General features: G+C 35.8%; 1 protein-coding gene across 2 annotated transcripts in view; it reads right to left on the reverse strand.

Moving 5' to 3' along the window:
* LOC150104731 (protein meiotic P26-like) overlaps nucleotides 1–21343 on the reverse strand; it is a 298850-nt gene that overhangs the window by 72594 nt on the left and 204913 nt on the right. The window lies entirely within an intron of this gene.

Below are 21343 nucleotides of genomic sequence, written 5' to 3' on the forward strand. Positions count from 1 at the left end.
AACAGGAATGCAGTCAGGAATACATATCCATACTTGAAGAAAAAGTCATCGAAAATTTGAAATGTGGAAAAGCAGCTGGAGTAGCTGAATTCAGCCAGAAATGCTCGAATATGCAGGTATAATAGTTTTAGAGTGGCTACACATAATTCAGAAGGCCCACTCAGAGAGCTGAATTCTGATGACTAGAATAGAACTCTCATAACATCCTTCTAAAAAAGGAAAATAAAACAATGCGAGAATTGCAGAGGAATTTCCCTACCTATGTTCCTAGCAAAATATATGCAAGTATATTAGAGAAAAGGTTAAAAAAATTGTGAAATGGAAAGCTTGGAGAAGAACAAACTGGGATCAGGCTGAACAGTTTGTCAGGATCAGATTTTCACTTTAAGACAAATAGTTGAGAAATAATGGGAATATAACAAGAATCTGTATTTAAGTTTCATAGAATTAGAAAGGGCATATGACAAGGTGCCAAGAGAAGAGTTGTTTAAAATGCTTCAGTTGGCCGAGCGGTGAGCGTATCCGCTCTCCAGCCAAAAGGCTACGGGTTCGAATCCTGCCGTAGGCATGGATGTTTGTGATTGTCTGTGAAAATAATAGTGGTGATGGTGGACAGTAGAGGGCGTTGGTGTAGATGAGGCAGTTTTTGGATGAGGTTGAGTGGTGGAGATGGAGAGTTGTAGAGTAGGTGCCCCCCCCCTTCCTCGATGAGTCTTAGGACTCCCTGGAGGTGTCAAATAATAATAATAATAATAATAAAAATCGGACATTGTACAAATCAGTGTAGTCTCTATATATAACAAATTTTAATGGACCTTGTGCCATTATAACATTTATTATACACACATATTCACAAGAATATACTTATTTTATTAATGCAAATACTTCAACCAGAAACTAACTGATCATATCATCATAATCATATGGTAAAGCTACAACAAAAGGTGTTAATCCTATTTAAGCGCCGAGACACATGCCAGATATCACCTAGTGGGTGGTTACAGTAAAATCAGATTACAATTAAGTCCCAAATTTAAAATTAAGTGATTTGAAATAAAATAAAATTTAAAAAAATAATATATAAATAAATGATAATGCTCTAAGTAGAAATTAGTAAGTGCATATGACACTTCCTTCAATCTGTTTGTAAAATTGGTTCCTGCAGATGAAATAGCTTGAGTGCATGACAAAGTCACAGTTCAACTAGTGTATTTTACTTGAATATAACTCGCAACCCTGATTTTACAGCAATCCCTCGATTAATGTGGCTAATGCGTTCTTTAAAATAGGCACATTAATCGAATATAATAACCTATGGGAAAAAGTATAATTCGTTCCTCAAATTTCTTTTTTGACCCTTATTTTTTATAAAAGAATTAGAGTATATCTCAGGGCCTAGTTAAAGGAAGACCATGAAACTGAGAGACAATTAAACATATTCAGAATATCAATTTATTATTTTACTTTTTTAACAAAGAATTGAGCTAACGTAGTTTGACGGGCATTCTGTTTCTTGCATACAACTGACGGTATGGCCCTATTGTCCCTTCTACTTTTCTGCAAATTTTACTGCTTCTCTCTTTATCAGGGCCAGCCTCTAAGCATTTTTGCTTAAAAACTTCGATTGTACGAACATTTTCAAATTGTTTCTGTGAAATCTCTTTGGGCTTGTCAGCGATTAAATTTTCTTCATAATCTTCCTGCTGTGCATCTAAATTTTACAGGGCGGAATCACCCAATTTCTCAGAATGAGATTTAATTAACTTAGATTCAGTTGAAAAGCCTCTAAAATCATTTTGCACAATGTGGAAGAATATGATTCCAAAAGGCTTGCATATTACCAGCAGAAATGTAATTCGACTTTGAGACTTTATAACCAGGCTGAGATTTCTCTGATTTGGCTAGAAAAGTCTTGGAAGGCATTTGCTGGTTTCATTGCCATTAAATATTTGTTAGTCACAAATTCCCCCCCCCCCCCTCTTCCACAATTTTCTTCAAAATCCCTGGATAATTTGTGGCCACCGCGTTATCTGCTTCGTTATGCAGCTTCGCCTGTGATTCAAAGCCTCATGGCTATTTCTCTTTTTTGAAAACCTCAAACCACCCAGCACTAGTGTGGAATTCTTCTTTTTCATCACTGATAGCTCTTTCTTTCAAGGTTACAAAAAGACTTAATGCAAAGTCAGTGTTTAGGGGTATCCATTTTTTGGTTACAATCTTCGATCCATGTAGAGAGAAGTTTCTCTAATTCAATCATCATAATACTTTGATTTCGAGTGGTCTGCATGCATGATGAACTTGAAGCAGTCTTACCTTTCTCTTTGTATTCAGCAGTCTTGCTTATAATTGCTCTTATAGTTGATTCAGCCATTTTTGCTCTGGACTTACCTTATACATTTTTCTTTATCACTGCAAGTTTTTCTTCTAATGAGATTACTTTTCGAATCATTTTCACACTTCCACTTTATTGCTCACTAATTCTCTTACTCATGATGAAAGGCTGGGAAAATACTTCAAATTAAAAAATTAAGGAAAACAGTTGCAAAGGAGGGACGAGATATGATCATCAAAAGCTCTATAATTAGCAAATGAATTACATTTTGGTGGTAAATTTGGAACACAGCGTACATGGAAATAGTGTAGTACGCCATTAAAATTCACTTTGTGAAATGTTTTAAATCGGTAATTTCATCCCAGTGAGTAGTTTTTTTAAACAGTTAGCCATAAAAATGTAGAGAGAGAAAAATTTTTTAAATCTATAACATTTATTTTTAAAATGTATATTGCAGCACTAATTGAATTTTAGAAGTGCACTAATCTAATTTGGATATTGAAAAAAAAAAATGACGCACTAATCAAGGGATTGTTGTACTTTACAAAAAAAGAAATTAAAAAGTTTCACATATAGTTCGCATACAAAAAAAGTTTAAAACTTTAAGAAATAGATAGTTAATATTTATTATGGCAGTTTCAGATATTTTGGAATTTGGTTGAAGAGATTCAGCATTTCAAATCAACAATAGTCAGCTTGACTTTGTAGTTCAGTCGCACGATCTTCTTTTTAATACTACACCAATCATATGCATAGAGATGGCAGCAACCAGTAGAGGAAATGTGGGAGTAAAAGTACTGACTTTATCTTGGATTGCACAGAGGATGGATTAAGAGACCATCATTAGAACTGCTGTGCAACTGAATTTTGAGAGCTTGGGATATGATTTTGCCAGAAATAATTAACTTAATTACAGAAGCATTGTCACTAAAAGATTCGTTCAAATATATCGTGTGATGGGTGAGCAGTCGATCAAGTAAATAACATTGATAATTAAAATTTAAATACATTCATTTTATAAATAATGTGAGCAATTATAAATTATGATGAATATATAACGAGGATTGAAATGCATGGATAGGCTTATGTGTTCGTCACACATGTTAAATATGATGAATATATAATGAGGATTGAAATGCATGGATAGGCTTATGTGTTCGTCACACATGTTAAATTGGATTTAAACAGTATTGATGCGAACACAGATTGATAAGAAAATAACTATTTATTAACTTAAAAGCTAATATTTCGCTGGTATTATATCCAGCATCTTCAGAGCACACAAACAAAGTTTGTTACAAATGCGAGACAACCACAATCCGGTGTAACAGTGGGGCTAGTATAAGTAATTGCAGCATGCAGCACAACACTAAAGTCCTAATATGGTGTGATCCAAGTTAAAAAAAAAAAAAAAAAAAAACAGTAGTCCAAAGTTTTGAAATATAGTAGTCCAAATAGAAGTCCTTGAAAGTTTTGAAAAAAAAAAAAAAATAAATAAATAAATATTAATTTGGTCTTAGGATGACTGTCTCCCAAATCTTTGGTAGATTTATACAGCCATACTTATTAAGGTTTGGAGTATGTTTTAAGGCTTCTGTTGATTCCAGGAACAACCTCTCTGACTTGTAGAAGCTTCTGTGCAGTACTTTTGTTTTTTTCCAATTGATCCTGTGTGCTATGGTATCCAAAGCATGGTCTGCCAGACCCGACTTGCCATAGCGAAAGTGACGGATATATTATTTGTGTTCAATGAGGTGGATGTCCACAGTTCTTCCTATCTGTCCGTAGTAGGCTCGATGACAAGAACAGGGCACTTCATAGACTCCTGGATGTGATAAAGGAGTGAATCTGTCCTTAGGTGAACGGATGAGAGTTGCCAATTTCACATAAGGTTTAAATATGGTGCACAGTTGGTTAAGCATCCTAGATATCTTTTCAGATGTGCCTTTAATGTATGGGATGGTGATAGTTTTGTTGTAGTCTTCTGTGGTAGATAGTGCGGGGGGGGGATTTCTGGGTAGCATTTAGTATTTTATTTATCTTATGGAGATTATAGTCATTGGTTAGGAAGGTGTGACACAGGTGAGAAAGTTCAGCAGTGAGAGCAATGTCATTGGAACAGATTGCTCTAGCTCTATGGGTTAGTGTTTTTAAGATACCATATTGTTGAGAAGGGTGATGGTGTGATTGTTTCTGTAAATATCTCCCTGTATGTGTGGGTTTTCTATTGATAAGGAACAATAATTAAGGGGATACAAATTCCTTGTTGTTCAACTGCCAGTAATCAAAACTCTAAGATCGAGAACTACGAATCTATGAGTTTCATATATACCGAAAAACTATCGGCGAAACCTTTATTTGAGGTCTAGTCAGTGTTGAGACCTCAAAAAAGATTGAAACCGGTCTGGGTAGTGACCTCTCCTCATAATGTAATTACAGTATTACATCCCCTAGGGGCTGTGTTTTTACATTATGAGAAAATATCAAGGATGGTGAGGGAGCTTGCTCCACCTTTGCTTCGAGTTGCCTTGGTGTTGTACTACCAAGTGTTCATTTACACTTGGATTTGCCGATAGTTTTTCAGTATATATGAAACTCATAGATTCGTAGTTCTCGATCTTAGAGTTTTGCTTACTGGCAGTTGAGCAACAAGGGCTTTGTATCCCCTTAATTATTATTAAGGATGCCAGAAAAATAGCCGTTTGGCTTTCAGTTTATGTTATAATGATAAGGAACCTTCTGGAAGATGTCTGATTAGTGTGTCCAGAAGGGCAGGCAGTCATTGGCTTCTACTTCCATTGTAAAGTGGATTTTAGGGAGCTGGGTATTTAGATGCACTAAAAATGTATTCAATGTGTCTGGGCCATGTGGCAAATAGCAAACACATCATCAACATAGCGTAGCCAGAGACTAGGTTTGAGAGTGGCAATGTTGTTAGTTAGTTTTTCAAGATGTTCTATGTAGAAGTTGACTAAGAGAAAAGGAGGAGGGAATCCCATAGCTGTCCCATCTAATTGTTTGTATATTTTCCCTTTCCATGCAAAATAACCTGCCTGTACTGTGAATTTAAATAGCTGAAATATATCAGGGGGAAATTGTGAATTAAGTTAAGTGTTTCAGTCAATGGTACATTAGTGAATAATGAGGTGATAAAACTCAAAACTCACCATTAGGTCTGAACTATTTAAGGTGCGGTTTTCTAAATACTTTTAAGGTGGGTAGAAATTTTTAAAAAAGAGGGAGAATTGTTCGTGCAAGTGGCTAGTAGTTTGGCTAAATGTTTAGCTAGTTTCTACGTAGGACTGTTTATACTATCTACAATAGGGCGTAAAGGTGTACCTTGTTTGTGAATTTTTGGAGCTCCATATATTCTGGGTAATTTAATGTAAAAGGATTTGAAACTTTGAAAAAGTTTTAACGTTAAAGGGTTTTAACTTAGATGGTGCCGTATTAGGACTTTAGTCTTGTGTTGCATGCTGCAATTACTTATACTAGCCCCAATGTTACACTGGATTGTGGTTATCTCGCATTTGTAACAAACTTTGTCTGTGTGCTCTGAAGATGCTGGATATAATACCAGCGAAATATTAGCTTTTAAGTTAATAAATAGTTATTTTCTTATCAATCTGTGTTAGCATCAATACCATTTAAATCCAATTCAACATGCGTGACGAACACATAAGCCTATCCACGCGTTTAAATATTCTTCACGAACATAACATCGTACGCAAGGCACGACAATACGGTGTGGAAAGTAAAATTGGTGTAGCAACTGAACAGGTTAGTCTTCTTAAAAAGGTGCTGAGATACCAATTTGATACCAAATTGTATAAAAATAAAGAACAAGTTTCACTCGGCCAAAGCCTAACGTATTTATAAACGAGCGAGTTTAGCACTATTACGGGAACAGATATACGCTACTCACCGAGAACTTTCAAAAATAAATTCTTCCATCAGTGCACTACATGATAAACTATCTGACATTTTGAACCTATGGGATATCCTGAAGAGAATCTCCGACTCTACAGCCAATAAAGAATTCGTTAAAGTTAAAAACCGGCACCAGAAGAAATTTGAAATCCTCCAGCAAAGCAGTGGCCGCATTATCATCGTTAACTTTAACCAAAGAAACCACGAGTGCATTAAGGTGTGGACGCAATTTTGATGTTACTCCTAAAGAAGTTCCAAAAACCAAAATAATGACTTCCATTGAACGTGGTATATATATATATGACCTGTCTCCAGCAATATTAGGTGAGACGTGGCCAATATCCTAATCCATTCTAAGCCTCCCAAAAATAATATCCCACATAAAGAAATAATGGCTCTAAAAGAGTATGCAATAAAAACCACATCACAATAAACAAATCAAACAAAAGGAAACACGATTGTATCAAGGATGGTGATTGTATCTAATGGATACAAAGAATATGAAAGCAAAATGCACGCACTTCTCCAAGACCCATCAACATATCAAATTATAGATCGAGATCCCACCAACTCACAAAAGAATAAGCTGTGCAATTTATTGAACACAGTCACTTCCTGGCCAAAAGAAACCAAACTCAAACCCTTTCACATTACACCACCCAGAATATATGGAGCTCCAAAAATTCACAAACCAGGTACACCTTTACGCCCTATTGTAGATAGTATAAACAGTCCTACATAGAAACTAGCTAAACATTTAGCCAAACTACTAGCCACTTGCACAAACAATTCTCCCTCTTTTGTTAAAAATTTTACCCAGCTTAAAAGTATTTTAGAAAACAGCACCTTAAATAGTTCAGACCTAATGGTGAGTTTTGATATCATCTCATTATTCACTAATGTACCATTGACTGAAACACTTAACTTACTAAATTCACAATTTCCCCCTGATATATTTCAGCTATTTAAATTCACAGTACAGGCAGGTTATTTTACATGGAAAGGGAAAATATACAAACAATTAGATGGGACAGCTATGGGATCCTCCCCCCTTTCTCCCCCCCCAGCCAACTTCAACAAAAAACATCTGGAAAAGCTAGCTATCAACATAGCCACTCTCAAACCTAGTCTCTGGCTATGCTATGTTGATGATGTGTTTGCTATTTGGCCACATGGCCCAGACACAATGAATACATTTTTAGTGCATCTAAATAGCCAGCACCCTAAAATCCACTTTACAATGGAACTAGAAGCCAATGACTGCCTGCCCTTCCTGGACAGCCTGATCACATGCCTTCCAGAAGATTCCTTATCATTTTCGGTTTATAGAAAACCCACACATACAGGGAGATATTTACAGAAACAATCACACCATCACCCTTCTCAACAATATGGTATCTTAAAAACACTAACCCATAGAGACAGAGCAATCTGTTCCAATGACATTGCTCGCACTGCTGAACTTTCTCACTTGCATCAGACCTTCCTAACCAATGGCTATAATCGCCATAAGATAGATAAAATACTAAATGCTACCCAAAAATCCCCCCCACCACCACCACCACTACTGAAGACTACAGTAAAACCATCACCATCCCATACATTAAACACACATCTGAAAAGATATCTAGGGTGCTTAACAAATACCAACTGCACACTGTATTTAAACCTTATGTGAAATTGGCAACTCTCATTCATTCACCTAAGGACAGATTCACTCCTTTATCACATCCAGGAGTCTATGAAGTGCCCTGTTCTTGTCATGGAGCCTACTACGGACAGACAGGAAGAACTGTGGACATCAGCCTCAGTGAACACAAAAAATATATCCGGCACTTTCGCTATGGCAAGTCGGGTCTGGCAGACCATGCTTTGGATACCCCGGCACACAGGATCAATTGAAAAAAAACAAAAGTACCGCACAGAAGCTTCTACAAGTCAGAGAGGTTGTTCCTGGAATCAACAGAAGCCTTAAAACATACTCCAAACCTTAACAAGTATGGCTGTATAAATCTACCAAAGATTTGGGAGACAGTCATCCTAAGCCCAAATTAATATTTATTTATTTTAATTTTTTTTTTTTTTCAAAACTTTTGACTACTATTTGAACTACTAAATTTTTTCAAAACTACGGACTACTTTAAAAAAAAAAAAAAAACTTAGATGCCGCCGTATTAGGACTTTAGTCTTGTGTTGCACACTGCAATTACTTATACTAGCCCCACTGTTACACCGAATTGTTGTCTCATTTGTAACAAACTTTGTTTGTATACTCTGAAGATGCTGGATATAATACCAGTGAAATATTAGCTTTTAAGTTAATAAACAGTTTTTTTTTTTTTATCAATCTGTGTTCGCATCAATACTGTTTAAATCCAATTCAACAAATGAGGTTTTAATTATAAACACTGATTTAGTTTTTTCCTGAAAAACTTTAGTTTTCAAAAATCCCCCGCATATATCTCGGACCATAATTTTTAACATTAATTTTACGGAAAAAAAACGAGAGTTATATTCAAGTAAATGTGTTATGTCTGGAGGAAACTCATCTGATAACAGTCGGAGAGTGTCAGCCAGAAGTATACCAGTGAATAAGGACCAGAATCAAAGCTAATCACGAAGTTTGTAGATTGAAGTTTTTTTTATTTTTGTCAAAAAATCTGATGAATTCTTCATGAAGGTTTGTGTGTGACCAGTGTAGAAATTTAAAAGACGAGCGAGGAATAAGGCTAAGAGATAGGTGGGGGAGTCTATGCAGTCCACTATGAGTCTGTGTGGAACTCCTTCCTCATGTAATTTTGGAAGGCCATAAAAATGCAGGCTTCTTCCAAAAGGGATCTTCAATATTTTAATAGTGTCTTCATCCATGTTAATTTAACTGTTGGTAGGATTCTGTAGAATCTCTTGGTAAGTGGACTGATCTTGTAACAGAAGAGAATTTTTTTGTTGTACTCAGTGGTGTCCATGATAAGTACAGCTTTACCTTTGCCTGCTTTCGTTATGATAAGATTATTATTTTGTCTCAATGACAGGTTTGATTTCAACTAGAGATAAGTTTGGAGGAAGATGTTTAGCTCTGAGTAGTACTGAGGAGACTTTAAGTCGGAGTTTATTAAGGTCATCACTTGAGAGGGTGGTTAGATTCCTCTCAATGTTATGTAGGAAATCCAGATATAGAGTTCTTTTAGGCACTATAACAAAATCATGTCCTTTTGTAAGAATTGAAAAATATGCAGGGGTGAGAGAATGTACGGATATGTTGATAACCCATCTGTTTATTGCTGGGTTTACCTTGGATGGTTTTTACTTAAGAGCAAGTGAGTTCAACTTGTGGTCAAGAATAAGTCTGGTTTTTTTTTTTTTTATTGTAACGTTAGAGAGATTACCTAGGTCTAAAACCAAGGAGAAAAGATCGGTGTTTAAGAGAGAAGATACTGTCTCTTGAAGAGAGATGTGAATATTCAGGGTGAGATCATGTTTGGCGGCTTGTAGTTGACTGTGTACAAGCACGTGGCTAGTGTTGACGTAAATATGATGAATACCTGACGATTTGATTGTTTCTTTGAATTTAACAAAGGAATTATCTTCAAGTTGTATCATTGTTTTAAAAAGGAAATCCTCACTCGTTGTTGCTTGCATTGTTGAAGAGAAAGTTTACCGAGTTGACCTACACCCATGCATCAACTTCATTATGAAAAAAAGAAAAGAATGGACAATTAGCCCTCTTGGACATTTACCGTGAACCTACCTACACAGGCCGCTACATACAGCAAGATTCAGCACTTCATCCATCTCAAAAATAGGCATCTTCAAATCTTTGCTCAACAGAGCATGCATTATCTGCTCCAATTCCCAAGGTCCCCAACAAGAAATGAACACCATCCAATGCATCTTAGTACAGAAGTGTTTCACCTCAAGGAAGTTTCAACAAAATCTCCTCTTGGTTACCATCCACGAAGGATAAAATGCCCCCCCCCCCCTCCAGTGTTTACCAAGTTGAACATGAGTGCATCTGCTCGTAGTTTGGACAAATAGAACATTCTACTGAAAAACAACTACAAGAACAATCATATATTAATAACAATAAAACTGAAAAATCTGGTCTTGCTCAGCATGCAGTAGACACTGACCACAATTCCAATGGTTCAATACCTATTTTTTTTTTATAGTGGTGCAGGTTTAGGTTTGAGCAGTTATTTAAAGAGAGTAATGAAGCACTACTACACTACCCAAATTTAAATCGGAATGACTGTCCCTCTATTGCCAAGATTTTGGAGGGTCTCATACTCATAAATGGCAAGCAATTAGCTTAATTGCTTGCCTGCCCCCTGTTTTAATTATTATTACATTTGTTTATTTATTATTATAATTTTAAAATTTAATTTAATATCATGCTGTGTCGTTTCATTATCTAATTAAATTTTATTTTATTTAAAATCACTTAATTTTAAATTTTGGACTTAATTATAATCTTATTTGATTGTAACCACTCACACTACATGGCATTCGGCACATGGCTCAGCTCTGTAAATAGGATTAACATTCTTTGTTGTAGTTTCAACTTCTGATGGTACCGATGAGTCAGAGTCTGAATGAAATATCTACAGTAATAAATTTACTATATTCTTGTGAATATATGTGCATAATGAAAGTCTATCTTTAAGATGTAAGTCAGCAGTAGAAATAAAGGAATAAAACAAAAAATGGTCTGATGTCAATCGGGCATGTGAGACAAGGGTGAACATTATCTCCACTGTTACTGATTATCTATATCGACATATATAATGTGAATGATGAAAAGTGGTATGGAACCCAATATTAAAATTGGAGATGTTAATCTCAACTCTTCACTATATGCAGATGACGTTATACTCCTAAATAAATCTAGTGCAAATCTGCAGGATTCCCTGAGTAAACTGAATAACTGCTATAATACATTTGGTATGAAAATCAGCAATAAAAAGACACAGACAATGAAAATAGCCAGAAACATCAACTGCATCCTGAATGGAGAAACTGTAGAACAAGTAAAACATTTCAGCCATTTAGGTACAAATTTTAATGAAAATTGGAAATTAAATTTTGAAATAGGCAGCAAAAATGAGCAAATCTTGTATGGTAGAAAATCAACTGAATAAATTTATATGGAAGAAAGGAGATATCTGTCAAAATACTAAACTAGCTATATAGGCAGTGTCAAACCAATTCTGACTTATGTATCTTCACAGAGATGGGTTAGAAATAAAGATCTGAGGTTATCGATTGAGATAACCTCAGATCTATTCCATCATCATCAAATTCCTGCCATGTACCCTTAAGGGGTGTACAGGATATGATAGTACTACATGAAAAATCCACATCATTATTAACTTCCTATTTACAATTTTCCTCCAAATCAGTTTGTTACTTGTCAAGACTCCAACATTATCAGATCTTATATTTCTATCGTTTAAGGCACTTTGTACTGTATCAACCCACCTATATCTTGGTCTTCCTCTGGGTCATTTTCCTGCCAACCTGGCAGAGAACACTCGTTTTGCTAATCTTTCCTAACCCATTCTGTTTAAGTGACCATTCCACCTGAGATTAGCTCTGCTAATGCATTCATGGATGCTGACAATGTCAAGTTCTTTCCTAATATCCTCATTTTTAATATGATATTGCCATTGATGCCATCTGTTCATGCCACAAATCTTTCTCAAGACCCTCATATCTGCAGTCTTTAGTCTTTGGTCAAGTGTTTTACTTCTGACCCAGCTCTCAGATCCATAAGTTAAAACTTATTTGAACACTGTCTTGTATACAGCTAATTTAGTGTTTTGACTAATTTCTCTCTTATTCCATACGAATTTATTCAATTGACTTCCTACCATACCATCTTTGTTGAATCTGTTGTCTGTTTCCATATTTAATTTACCATCTTCACTAAAAATCGTGCCTAAGTAGCTGAAATGTTCCACAGGTTCTCCATTCACAAATGAGTTGAAATTTTCAACGATTCTGCTTATTTTCATCGTCTTTGTCTTTTTACTGCTGACCTTCATACCATTTATTCAGGGAATTAATATTTAGTCAGGGAATCTTGCAGCCTTGTAGCGGATTTATTTAGAAGTATACCATTGTCCGGATAAAACAAAGTGCTGACATTAACATCTCCAATTTTGATAGCATGTTTAATACCGCTTTCCTTCATAATGTGATCCATGTAGATAATGAATAACAGATGGGATAATGTACATCCTTGTCTCACACCAGATTTAACATTAAACCATCTTCCTGTACTTCCTTCAATCTAACGGCTGACATAGAACTCAAATAAAGACTAAGTATTGCTTGATATAATGCCCCATTAACACCAAATAACTGTAGCATTTTGAATAGCTTCTTTCTCTTGACACCTTGTCATATGCCTTTTCCAGATCTACGAAACATAAATACAGATCTTTGTTATATTCCCATGATTTCTCAAATATTTGTCGTAAAGTGAAGATCTGATCATGACAGTCTCTATTTGGGCTGAATCCAGCTAGTTCTTCACCAAGCTTATCTTCCACAATTCTTCTCAACCGTTTCTCAAGTATACATGCATAAATCTTACCAGGAACACTCAGTAGGGAAATACTTATGTAATTCTCACATTCAGTTTTATTTCCCTTTTTATATATGGTACTATGAGAGCTCTACTCCAATCATCTGAAATTCATCCCTCTGTCCAGGCTTTCTGAACTATGCAGTGCAGCAATGTAAAACTTTTATACCTCCATACATGAGCATTTCTGGTTGAATATCATCTACTCCTGCTGCCTTTCCACATTTCAAAGCCTTTGATGGCTTTTTCTACTTCAAGTATGGATATGTATTATATACTGTATGCCTGTTAAGTGTTTTTTTACCACTGTGCTATCACTGCTTGTTTCATTTAGCAATTTTTCAAAGAAATTACTCCATACTTCAAGGATATCTTTTTCTCCCGTTTTCCTGTCATCTTTATCATCTCTAACTCCTTTTACACCACTATTTCCTCCATTCATAAGCTTCTTCAACAACCTCTAGAATATTTATGCCACCTTTTTGATATTTAATTTCAATGTTCTTGCCAAAGTCCCCCCATGACTTTTGTTTAGCTAGTTTTACACAGTGTTTAGCTTTCTTACATTTGTCTCTGTATTCTCTAAGAGCACAAGCTGACTTATTTGCCAGGAACTTTTGATATGCTTTCTTCTTTTCCTTTACTGCCTCTTTAACTTCCTGTGTCCACTGTGGAGTTCTGCTTTTTCTATTCTTGCAGACAACCTCACCAAATGCCTCTTCTCCTGAATCAATCAGGATTTTCTTCAAGGCTTGCCACTGAATCTCCAAGATTTGGTTCCTGTTCTCAAACTCTATCATTTTTTCTTCAATAATCTTTTTGTGTATTTTAGTCTACAATTTACATCTGAGAGCTGCTCAACTTTTATTCGCTTTAAAACTTTCTTACATGTTATTCTTTTCGATATGAAATTCAATTTTATCCTGCTCAAGACTAACTAGTGATCACTTCCAATTTCAAATCCTCTGTACACTCTGGTGTCCTGCACCAGAGAGAAAACATCACTATCAACAGTAATGTAGTCGATGACACTTTTCTTATTCCTTGCCTCTTCTCTCCATGTGAATTCATGCACATTTTTATGTTTGGAACATGGTGTTAGTAATAACCAGTCCATGTTCTGAGCAGAATTCCAACAAGTATTTGCCATTATTATTAGCTTTGCTCTTTTTTCCAAATTTTCCCAAAATATTTTTGTATGTTTCACAATCATTTCCTACTCTGCTATTTAGATCCCCAACAAGGACCAACTTTTCCTTTTTCATTGTGTCAGTTGCTTTCTCTCAAGTCTCAAAAAATTCCTGCACTTCTAACTTAGTAGAACCTTCTGTGGGATCATAGGCACAAATAAGTCTCATTATCCAGTTCCCCATTCTGATATTTGCCCACATCACTCTACTTGAGACTGCCTGCCATTCAAGAAGATTAGCCTCGTATTTATTGTTGAATACTATGGCCGCTCCTTCTTTTTCTTGATTGTCACTGCCTGAATATAAAATTTTGTATTTATTGCTCTGAAAGATCTCACCAGTGTTTGTCTTTTTTGCTTCAGTCACCCCTATTATGTCGATCTGGTACTTATCTAATTCCTCAGCTAGCTCCATTTCTTTGCCATTCAGGCTTCTTACATTGATAGTACCGATCTTTAACTCTGGTGATGTTGAGTTGGGGTGTGTTTTCAGATTTGTTCCAGTAGCTGACTTTTCGCTGTTCACCATGGTTCCCTGGCAAGAACAACGGGGACCTTATTTAACTGGGCGATGCCCCAGTCGGCATGAAATTTTGTCATGTTGTACCATCATTTTGTATTTTGATTGAAGCCAGTAAGAATATAATTTGGTCGGCTAAATCCCAAATTGCCAGCCCATCCTCGTCTGTTAAGTATCTAGGTAGATACCCAACAGGGTGCACCACGAGAAGGTGAGGACTGGACAGTAGGTCAGAAGCCCTGATTGGTTCTCCACATTCCTTCAGAGGCTATGTGGAGGTCTCCTCTCAGTTATACAGCTTTGACCCTTAAGCACCCTCAGATCTGAATCCTTTCTTTTAGGCTTACACGGTGATCCGAATGCATTTTTGAAAATTATGGAGACAACTACCGTGTTTGAATAAAAACTTTAGTTTAATATAACTAAAATCTACATTCAACGTTTAGACCTTTATGTCAAGGTCATCTTCTGGAGCATACAACTATACACAGCAAACAAGCTATACTACAATCAAACTGGTTTGTTAAAGATACTGACCAACCGTTACAACAATTGTTGGCCTTACCTCTGGTGAGCAAAAAATAAATAAATAAATAAATAAAATAAAAATAAATAAAAAATTTAATTTAAAATAAAAAAAAATTTTCAAAAAAATTATACATCAACGCTAGAGTCCTATTATTAGTGTTGTCAACTATATACATATATTCACATCATTCCAGCCCGTTGGTATGGAATGGTTTCTAATATTAGCTAAGGATTGGTTAGAGTCCTGACTTATGCTGTATCTTTCATATTAGGTAGGCTGAAGGTGTGCCATCCAGATCTTTGGAATTTTCATGCCATCTTTGTTGTTGATATTTGGGTGGTTTATCAGGATTTCGCAGGATTCCTTAAATTTCCTTTCATACCAGGTTTTTGTGTGGTGTAAGGAGCAGGTGCTTTTCCAGTTGATTTGGTGTATGGTGTTGAGTGCATGGTCTGAGAGGCCTGCTTCACCATAATGGTTATATTTAATGTGTCTAATGTGTTCTTTCTTCAACAGAAGAAAGAAGGTTAGATTAGGTTAGAAATAGAAAGAACACTTAGACACATTAAATATAACCATTATGGTGAAGCTGGCCTCTCAGACCACGCACTCAACACCATACACCAAATCAACTGGAAAAGCACCTGCTCCTTACACCGTACAAAAACGTGGTACGAAAGGAAATTTAAGGAATCCTGCGAAATCTTGATAAACCACCCAAATATCAACAACAAAGATGGCATGAAAATACCAAGGATCTGGATGGCACACATTCAGCCTACCTAATATGAAAGATACAGCATAAGTCAGGACTTTAGCCAATCCTTAGCTAATATTAGAAACCATTCCATACCAACTGGCTGGAATGATGTGAATATATGTATATAGTAGACAACACTAATAATAGGACTCTAGCGTTGATGTATAATTTTTTTGAAATTTTTTTTTTTTTAATTTTAATTTTTTTATTTATTTTTATTTTTTTTGCTCACCAGAGGTCAGGCCAACAATTGTTGTAGCGGTTGGTCAGTGTCTTTAACAAACCAGTTTGATTGTAGTATAGCTTGTTTCCTGTGTATAGTTGTATGCTCCAGAAGATGACCTTGACATAAAGGTCGAAACGTCGAATGTAGATTTTAGTTATATTAAACTAAAGTTTTTATTCAAACACGGTAGTAGTCTCCATAATTTTCAAAATGCACCCTCAGATCTATTTCCTCCTGTTCATATCTAGAAACCACAGATATTAGAGTTCTGAAAAAGATTAGGGGAGAGTGAACACATGGCATTAATGGCAATATTATATTAAAAATGAGGATATTAGAAAAGGACTTAACATTGTTAGATTCAGGTATGTGTTAGCAGAGATAATCTCATGTGGTATGGCTACCCGAAGAGAATGGGAGAGGAAAGATTAGCAAAACAAGTGTTCTTTACCAAGATGGAAGGAAAAAGACAAGAGGAAGACCAAGATTTAAGTATATTAAAATAAACTGACAATTGAAAATAAATTTTTACAGAAATGTAAGATCTGATAATATTGGAATCTTGACAGATAACAGATTAATTTAGAGAAAAACTGTTGAGAGGAAGTTAGTACAACATAAAGTTACATCATTACTCTCATAATATCCCATACACCTCCTGAGGGTATAGAAGGTATCAAGAAATTCTAATTTTATTTATAAGCGTTAAACCATGTTTTAAAAGTATCACTTTATACAATTTACAGTAGTGGCATAGTGGGTGATGAAATAAATTACTATAATAGAGAAGAAATTATGTCATCTGTACTCTAGTTATGCATGTGTGCATATATGAAAATGCTTTGGTTAAGGGTGTATGCAGGAGGGAAGATTTATGAGTATCCCCCCCCCCCTTACGCACGCACACGTCTAACATCACACTGCAAAGGCATTTACAAAACAAAGTTTTATTGTAGCAGGAAAGGCAGTAAAATACCATGAAAAACAATTCAAAAATAATGGATACGAGAAAGTTTTTCTAAGAATTTTCAAAAATCTTGCATCTATTCCTTCTGTTCATTAACCACAAGAAAGGATATTGGGAAATTCCAAAGTTACTATTATTTAAAAAAAAATCTTCCACAAAAACTACCAAAAAAATCACTAAAAGTATCAAAAATTACAAACATCATCTCAACTTTCCTCATTGCATCTTCTATGACACCTTTCATAAGAAGGGTGGGAATTGTGTCTTTTTCAGGTTGATATCTCATGCCAAAGGTTATCAAGATCTGGATTCCCTTTATACAATTTGCTTTGACTCGAGATTACCTCACTTTGTTACCTTCATTTGCTGTTTCCATTTTCCTAAGTATGATGACTTCACTGATATATCTGTCTATTTGTCTCTGAAAGTTGATCACATACAGTCTAATTACCCTAACAGTGAAGTAATCTTCCTTGGTGATTTCAATGTCCATTCAATTCAGACTGGCTTCTCTTCTCCAGCTTTATACAGAAAGCAAGAAAAGAATTCCAGATAATCCAAGTCACCAGAATTCCAGATAATCCTCATCATTCTCCCAACACCTTGTCTGACCATAATCTTCTATAGAACAGGAGATATGTTCTATAGATTGTCTTCTCCCAGTCAGTCCCAGCCTCACGTACTGTGGCACTATAATGATGCCAACTGGATGAATGACCATCGGGACTTCTATGCCTCATTTCCACAATGTGATTATTGCTTCCACTTTTCTGATCCTAGCGCCTTCTCCGATTTAATAACAAATATTCTTCTCACTGGAATGAGTGCTTTTATCTGCCACTCCACTCAAAACCCTCAACCAAACCCTGGTTTTCCAACAGCTGTGCCAAAGCAATTCAAGCCAAAAGTTAACATGTGCCCAATGGCTCCATTCAAAACTCCAGTCTCTCACTGAGCTTACATGAAAGCTCATAACAAATGCAAAAGAAGTCATCAACAAACCCAAAGCAGACTTTGTAAGGGTCAAATGTGCTAAGCTTATCTTTTCTCTAAATGGCAGTTGAACCCTCTGGCCTCTCACCAAGGCTATGGGATGCAACTTAAGTCCTTCCAAGTTCCCACCTCTTTTGCATCTGGATGGTACAAATGGTAACTCTCCTTTAAGATAGGGCAGACTTTTATCATGAGTTGTTTCCTACAGCTCTCATACTAATAACCAAAGCAAATCTCCTCCCACCATTCCACAAACTAACCCTAATATGCCTCCTCTGAAATTTTGCTAGAAGGACAATAACAAAATACTCAGTATCCTTGATACCAATAAATCTCCTGGCCCTGATGGTAATCCTCCAGTTGTGTTAAAAGCTTGTGCTCCAGAACTCACATTCATCTTGTATTGTCTCTTCAAGCTGTCATGCTCATCTGGCATGTAACCAACTACTTGGAAGCAAATTTTTATCTTGCCTTTTATCTCTCTTTTGGGAATGACTTATTTCCTTTTTTTTTGGGGAATGGGAAAAGTTCGCTTCCAAGCAGTTGATCTTGGAACAATACAAGATGGATGTGAGTTCTGGAACACAAGCTTTTAGCACAACTGAACGATTACCATCAGGTCAGGAGACTTATTGGCATGAACACTGTTGAGTACTTTTTTTGATATACTCTCAAATATAATGGAAAATGTCATCAAACAACCAACTGTTTCACTAATTAGAGACTTGCCAATTACTCAGTGATCACCAATATGGATTCTGCCATTCTCGTTGAACAGTAGAACCCCTAGCCAACCTCAATCACTTTTGTATGCAAGCCACAGAAAAGTTCAAAGAAACTCAAGTGGTCGCTTTTGATTTCTAAGGCATCTAATTAGTTTGCATTGTAGCCTTTTTGGCAAGCCATCAATATATGGTATCCCTACTTCCCTTTGTGAATGGATTGCCAGCTTCTGTTCTGGTCACTCCCTGAAGATCATGGTGGATGGTTTCATCAAAGTGATGTCATCACCCACATTTCTTTCTCCTATACATCAATGATACCCTCTCTCTCTCTCTCTCTCTGATATCCAATCATATTCATAGCTTTGTTCATGACAGTACTCTTCACTCCTCTTTTCATTTTAAAAGCCATATAGTACTCAGGTAATTCCTGCTTCAAGATCTCCTGTAACCAAAACTAAAAACGCTGATCTCTTTGCCATTCTCTAGCGAAGTCAGAATAACCTGGTGAATGTTAATGTCCCAGAACACTATCCTCTCTCTTTTTCAAGAAGAAAGACCTGCTTGTGCCAATATTGTTCCTACCAAGTAGGATCAGTTTTCTGTTCTTTCACAATTAGCCTAATCCTGGCACAAACACATCAACTTCATAGCCTCCTAGATCCATAAGTTAAAATCAGTTTGAACATGCTCTTGTATATAGCAAATTTAGTGTTTTGACTGATTTCTTTCTTATTCCATATAAACTTATTCTGCTGATTTCCTACCATACCAGCTTTACCAATTCTACCTAAATAGCTGACCTGTTTTACTTGGTCTATAGGTTCACCATTCAGGATACAGTTGATGTTTTCAATGTTTCTGCCTATTTTCATCATCTTTGTCTTTTTATTACTGATTTTCATACCAAATTTATTACAAAGTATAACATCATCTGCATAAAGTACAGAGTTGAGATTAACATCTCCAAATTTGATATCAGGTTTAACACCACTTTCCTTCATAATGTGATCATACAGATAATGAATAAGTGGAGATAATGTGCATCCTTGTCACACACCTGATTTTACCTCAAACCATCTTCTTGAACCTCCTTCAATTCTAACTGCTGACTTGCAGCTTAAACAGAGACTATGTATTGCTTGATATAATATCCCATTTACACCATATAACTGTAGCATGTTGAAGAGCTTTCCTCTTGGCAACTTGTCATATGCCTTTGCCTGATCAACAAAACTTAAATACAAATCCTTGTTATATTCTCAAGATTTCTCAACTTGTCTTAAAGTGATAATCTGATCCTAATAACCTCTATTTGGCCTGAATCCTGCTTGTTCTTCAGCAAGCTTTCCTTCCACAATTTTTCTTAGCTGTTTCTTAAGTATACCTGCATAAATCTTACCAGAAACACTCAGCAGGGAAATACCGCTGTAATTCTCACAATTCAGTTTTATTTCCCTTTTAATAGATTGGTACTATGAGAACTTTGCTCCAATCATCTGGAATTCAGCCATCTGACCAGGCCTTCTTAATTATGCAATGCATCCCCTGTAAAACCTTTATACCTCCATATTTGAACATTTCTGTCCGAATTTCATCTACTCCAGCTGCCTTTCCATATTTCAGGTTTTCGATGGCTTTTTCTACTTTAAGTATGGATATGTATTTCTGACTGCATTCTTGATGGGAGTTTCCTACCATCACATTGACACTGCTTATTTCATTTGGCAGTCTTTCAAAGTAATTACTCCAACATCTAGAATATTGTTATCTTCAGTTTTCATGTCATCTTTATCACCTCTGATTCCTTTTACAGTGCTTTTTCTGTCAATTCTAAGCCTCTTTTCAAGTCTCCAGAATATTTTGCCACCTTCCTAATATTTATTTTCTGTATTCTTACCAGTCTTCCGAGAACTTTTGTTTTACTAGTTTTAGACAGTACTTCGCTTTCTTATGTTTTTCTGTAAGAGCACAAGCTGACTTACTTGCCAGGAACTTTCAATATGTTTTCTTCTTTTCCTTCACTGCCTTTTTAATTTCCTGAGTCCAGTATGGAATTCTGATTTTCCTATCCTTACAATCTCACCACATACCTCTCTGGCTAAATCAATCAATGATTTCTTCAAGTTTGCCAGTGAATCTCCAAGGTTTGGTTCTTATTTTCAAATTCTTTCATTTTTTTTTCTTCAATGAGGTTTGTGTATTTCAGTCTACAGTTCACCTCTGAATGTTGCTCAATCTTGATTCATTTTAAAAATTGCTTGCATACTCTTCTTTTCAATATGAAATTCAATTTTGTCCTGTTCAAAACTAAACAGTGATCACTTTCTATTTCAAATCCTCTGTATACTCTTATGTCCTGAACAAGTGGGAAAACATTGCTATCAAGAATAACATAGTCAATGAGACATTTCTCATTTCTTGCATCTTCTCTCCATGTGAATTTGTGCCATTTTTATGTTGGAACATGGTGTTAGTCATAACTAGTCCATGTCCTGAACAGAAATCCAGCAGGCATTTACATTTATTATTAGCTTTGCAATTTTAGGAAACACAAAGTGTATCATACTACTCCCTGACCATTCT

This window comes from Typopeltis vanoorti, chromosome 7, assembly GCF_054136105.1.
Source record: "Typopeltis vanoorti isolate ZY-2024b chromosome 7, IOZ_Tvanoo_1.0, whole genome shotgun sequence".
NCBI lineage: Eukaryota > Metazoa > Arthropoda > Arachnida > Uropygi > Thelyphonidae > Typopeltis > Typopeltis vanoorti.